Source organism: Battus philenor, unplaced genomic scaffold, assembly GCF_028537555.1.
Source record: "Battus philenor isolate CCGP_79_NKW_IND1 unplaced genomic scaffold, ilBatPhil1.0.hap1 SCAF_59, whole genome shotgun sequence".
Taxonomy (NCBI): domain Eukaryota; kingdom Metazoa; phylum Arthropoda; class Insecta; order Lepidoptera; family Papilionidae; genus Battus; species Battus philenor.
This window is the reverse complement of record NW_027181725.1, coordinates 40001-45000: the sequence shown is the minus strand read 5'-3', so window position 1 is coordinate 45000 and position 5000 is coordinate 40001. Positions and strand designations below refer to the sequence as shown.

The window sequence follows — 5000 nt, the reverse complement described above, 5'->3', positions numbered from 1 at the left end:
GCGGTGTTGGTGTGTGTTAGCTCTAGCTAGCTCCCTGGTTGATCCTGCCAGTAGTTATATGCTTGTCTCAAAGATTAAGCCATGCATGTCTCAGTGCAAGCCGTATTAAGGCGATACCGCGAATGGCTCAATATATCAGTTTTGGTTCCTTAGATCTTACCTCGGTTACTTGGATAACTGTGGTAATTCTAGAGCTAATACATGCAATCAGAACTCTGACCAGTGATGGGATGAGTGCTTTTATTAGATCAAAACCAATCGACGGAGGGCCTCGCGTCCGAAGTCGTTAATTTTGATGAATCTGGATAACTTTTGCCGATCGCATGGTCCAGCACCGGCGACGCATCTTTCAAATGTCTGCCTTATCAACTTTCGATGGTAGTTTCTGCGACTACCATGGTTGTCACGGGTAACGGGGAATCAGGGTTCGATTCCGGAGAGGGAGCCTGAGAAACGGCTACCACATCCAAGGAAGGCAGCAGGCGCGCAAATTACCCACTCCCGGCACGGGGAGGTAGTGACGAAAAATAACGATACGGGACTCTTACGAGGCCTCGTAATCGGAATGAGTACACTTTAAATATTTTAACGAGGAACAATTGGAGGGCAAGTCTGGTGCCAGCAGCCGCGGTAACTCCAGCTCCAATAGCGTATACTAAAATTGTTGCGGTTAAAAAGCTCGTAGTTGCATTTGTGCGCCGCGCTGTCGGTGCACCGCATCCGCGGTGATACTGACACGTCTGCGGAGCATATCGTCGGTGAGCCGTCGGTAAAACGGCGGTTCAATATCAAAATCCTATCGCGGTGCTCTTCGGTGAGTGTCGAGATGGGCCGACAATTTTACTTTGAACAAATTAGAGTGCTCAAAGCGGGCTCAAAATGCTGCTTGAATATTTCGTGCATGGAATAATAGAATATGATCTCGGTTCTATTTTGTTGGTTTTCAGAACTCCGAGGTAATGATTAATAGGGATAACTGGGGGCATTCGTATTGCGACGTTAGAGGTGAAATTCTTGGATCGTCGCAAGACGAACATCAGCGAAAGCATTTGCCAAAGGTGTTTTCATCAATCAAGAACGAAAGTTAGAGGTTCGAAGGCGATTAGATACCGCCCTAGTTCTAACCGTAAATATGTCATCTAGCGATCCGCCGACGTTACTACGATGGCTCGGCGGGCAGCTTCCGGGAAACCAAAGATTTTGGACTCCGGGGGGAGTATGGTTGCAAAGCTGAAACTTAAAGGAATTGACGGAAGGGCACCACCAGGAGTGGAGCCTGCGGCTTAATTTGACTCAACACGGGAAATCTCACCAGGCCCGGACACCGGAAGGATTGACAGATTAACAGCTCTTTCTTGATTCGGTGGGTGGTGGTGCATGGCCGTTCTTAGTTGGTGGAGCGATTTGTCTGGTTAATTCCGGTAACGAACGAGACTCTAGCCTGCTAAATAGGCGTCGTCATTTAGGTGTGCGCCGCTCCGGTGGCGCAACTCACTGGCGACGTATTAAAATTCTTCTTAGAGGGACCGGCGGCTTCGAGCCGCACGAGATTGAGCAATAACAGGTCTGTGATGCCCTTAGATGTCCTGGGCCGCACGCGCGCTACACTGAAGGAATCAGCATGTTCTCCCTGGCCTAGAGGCCCGGGCAACCCGTTGAAACTCCTTCGTGCTGGGGATTGGGGTTTGCAATTATCCCCCATAAACGAGGAATTCCTAGTAAGCGCGAGTCATAAGCTCGCGTTGATTACGTCCCTGCCCTTTGTACACACCGCCCGTCGCTACTACCGATTGAATGATTTAGTGAGGTCTTCGGACCGACACGCGGTGGCTTCACGGCCGTCGGCGTTGCTGGGAAGTTGACCAAACTTGATCATTTAGAGGAAGTAAAAGTCGTAACAAGGTTTCCGTAGGGGAACCTGCGGAAGGATCATTAACGTGTGTGTATGTGTGCGAGACGCGTGATATGTTCACGAACGTTGTTGCGCCGCTGTTGCTGTTGTTGCTGTTGCGACGACGACGACGACGACGACGACGACTTCGTACATACCGTGTTTACACATATATATATGTAATACATCCATAATGATATATATATATACGACATATATACATATATATGTACGTACGCGCGCGCTGCTGTTCGTATCTAATGCGGACGAGCGCGCGCGCGTGTGCGTGCGTGTGTGTGTGCGTGTTTGTATATATGTATAAAAAATAAAATGTGAAATAATTGTCTCTAGCGTCTATTACGCCTAACGGCGCAGCGGCGACGGCGCCGTGGCGGTGGCCGGTGGCGGTGGTGGCATTCGTCGAAAGTGCTACCGCCGCCGCTGCCTCCGCCGCCGTCGAAGCGGCCGGGTGGCGGAAAAACGCCGAGAGACGAGCGCCGACCGGGGCATACCAAACGGAGCGTTCGAAGCGGTGAAAATCCCCACTGCCTAGCTCAGGCCCTTTATTGTCGGTTGGCGCTATACAAAACGAAATTTAAGCGGTTAGAAAGATGACAATGTCGTGCGTCACGCCAGCTCGTTGGGGGGTGCGCGGGTCGTCGTCGTTCATCATTCTAAAGGATTCGCGTCGGGGCGTTAAGCTTTTTCGGTGCCGTTTCTTTATGAACGCCTCGGCGCACATGAATTCGACCAACTTTCGACGTTAATACATAAAAACGGACAATCAAGTGGCCGACGGCGAGAGCCGTAGGCCGCTACCGTAAGTAATAACAACATTAAGAAAAAACCATTACCCTGGACGGTGGATCACTTGGCTCGCGGGTCGATGAAGAACGCAGTTAACTGCGCGTCATAGTGTGAACTGCAGGACACATTTGAACATCGACATTTCGAACGCACATTGCGGTCCGTGGAGAAATATCCAGGACCACTCCTGTCTGAGGGCCGGCTGTTAAAATATAAAAACCACACTGTTCGGTGTAGAACGCGCGCTACGTGCGCTCGCGCCGGTCGATGCGCGCGGCGGTGACGCGCGACGCGGCGGCGGCGGGTTGGTGGGGGGTGATGAACGAGCTCGCGGACGGTGCGATGGGACGATCTCTAATAAGAGTCTCTCGTCCGCGCCGCCGCGGCTCTCACTCTCTCTCTCTCACTATCCGCCGTCGCTGTCGTCGCGCTGCCGCTGCCGCACTACCGCGCGCGGGCGAGCGGGCGCGCGCTCTTTCGAACAATTGACGGTTTCCGTTGAACGTTCTTCGCGACGGACGACGGACGGCGGGGTGCTGCACCCCTCACGTCCGCGTACGCGCGGAGCGCGTTTACGGTCCGTTTAAATATATCGAATTGTATTGAATATGAAACGAGTGTGAAAAGATTACACGCATCGCTAAGACGCGAGTCTTCGTAGTGCGGTCTTCGTCCGAGCTCATCGGTTCGTGTATACGATATAATAAAATATATCGGAAGCACAGACGACGCGTCTCCGACGGATGCGACCGGCAGGCGGTGAATGTTTTCTTGCGCGGCAAGCGTAACGCACACACAAACATATGTAAGTAAACATTACGTGATGTTCATGTGCGCGCGCGCCTAGCCCGATGCGAGAGAGTTCACCGCTCGTCGTCGCTACGCATCCGTATTATGTCGGTGATACGCGTCGTCGTTCCAGTGCGAACGTTATATTATCGTATCGATACGGACCGATACCGAAAGGGCCGGACGATCGATCGCTAACGAAAAGTACTCGCGCTCGCGTATGCGTGTCGAGATTTTCGTTTACGCTCGTATCATCATAATCATCATCATCGTCATCGTCGTCGTTCATCGCGCAACGCGTGTTGTGTGTGCAGCGTTGCGTTGTGCGTGCGCGCGTCTAGAGACCTCTAAGGACTCGCGACGCGCGCGCCTCGCGCACGCGCACTCGCTCTGCGACGCGCGATGATCGCGACGGTGGGGGTGGTGTACGGTAGGCGGACTCGACGTCCGAAGGGCGTCCCGCGACGACGACCGGCCGCCGTGCGCGCTTGCTTGCTTGCGCGCGCGGTCCGTCGGTTCGTCGTCGTCAAAAATATAATAAGGGACGTCGCGTACGGATATCGCGTCTGCCTCGAATTTTTATCGTTGGCCTCAGATCAGGGAGGATCACCCGCCGAATTTAAGCATATTAGTAAGCGGAGGAAAAGAAACTAACAAGGATTTCCCTAGTAGCGGCGAGCGAACAGGAAAGAGCCCAGCACTGAATCCCGCGATCGTCTCGAGCGCGGGAGATGTGGTGTTCGGGAGGTTCCGCTTTCTCGTCGTCGATACTCCTGTCCAAGTTCGTCTTGAACGGGGCCGTTTTCCCGCAGAGGGTGCCAGGCCCGTAGCGACGGAGGGCGGCGGCGAGAGGGACTCTCCTAAGAGTCGGGTTGCTTGAGAGTGCAGCCCTAAGTGGGTGGTAAACTCCATCTAAGGCTAAATATAACCGCGAGACCGATAGCGAACAAGTACCGTGAGGGAAAGTTGAAAAGAACTTTGAAGAGAGAGTTCAAGAGTACGTGAAACCGTTCAGGGGTAAACCTGCGAAACTCGAATGAACGAACGGAGAGATTCATCGTCATTCCGCGGCGTACGCGCCCGCGCTCTGATGCGACGTCCGGTCCGCCTTTAATCGGGCGCTGTATCGCGTCGCACGGGCCGGTGCGCGTCGACGTCCGCGGAGGGCGTGCACTTCTCTCTCAGTAATGCATCGCGACCCGTTCGGGTGTCGATCTAAGCGCCGCCGACGGGCAGCCCAGCGTTCACTTCGCGCGAGCGGAGTCAGGACGTTGGACCGTTTCGCGGTAGCCGATCGGCCGCCGGACGGTATAATGATAAGAATCGCGCACGCGCTCTCTAAAGGCGCGTCCGGCCCGACGCAAGATAACGTCGTACACGAGGTCCTGCCCGAGCGCGGACCTCGTTGCGGCGCGTCTGTCGTCGCAGCCGTGCTGTCTCGGACCGTGCGCGTCTCTGTCTGCGATGATTCAGTTTCGGGCACTCGCAGGACCCGTCTTGAAACACGGACCAA

At 54.1% G+C, this 5000-nt stretch overlaps 3 non-coding genes across 3 annotated transcripts in view; all 3 read left to right on the top strand.

Moving 5' to 3' along the window:
- Positions 1-31: 31 nt before the first annotated feature.
- Positions 32-1935, top strand: LOC137930087 (small subunit ribosomal RNA). The gene has a single exon (XR_011108894.1). It is a non-coding gene; the product is annotated as a small subunit ribosomal RNA (ribosomal RNA).
- An 807-nt stretch (positions 1936-2742) lies between these two features.
- LOC137930097 (5.8S ribosomal RNA) lies at positions 2743-2899 on the top strand. The gene has a single exon (XR_011108901.1). It is a non-coding gene; the product is annotated as a 5.8S ribosomal RNA (ribosomal RNA).
- A 1174-nt stretch (positions 2900-4073) lies between these two features.
- Positions 4074-5000, top strand: part of LOC137930091 (large subunit ribosomal RNA) — a 4034-nt gene continuing 3107 nt past the window's right edge. The window contains exon 1 of the ribosomal RNA XR_011108898.1: positions 4074-5000. This exon is cut by the window's right edge and continues 3107 nt beyond it. This is a non-coding gene — a ribosomal RNA (large subunit ribosomal RNA).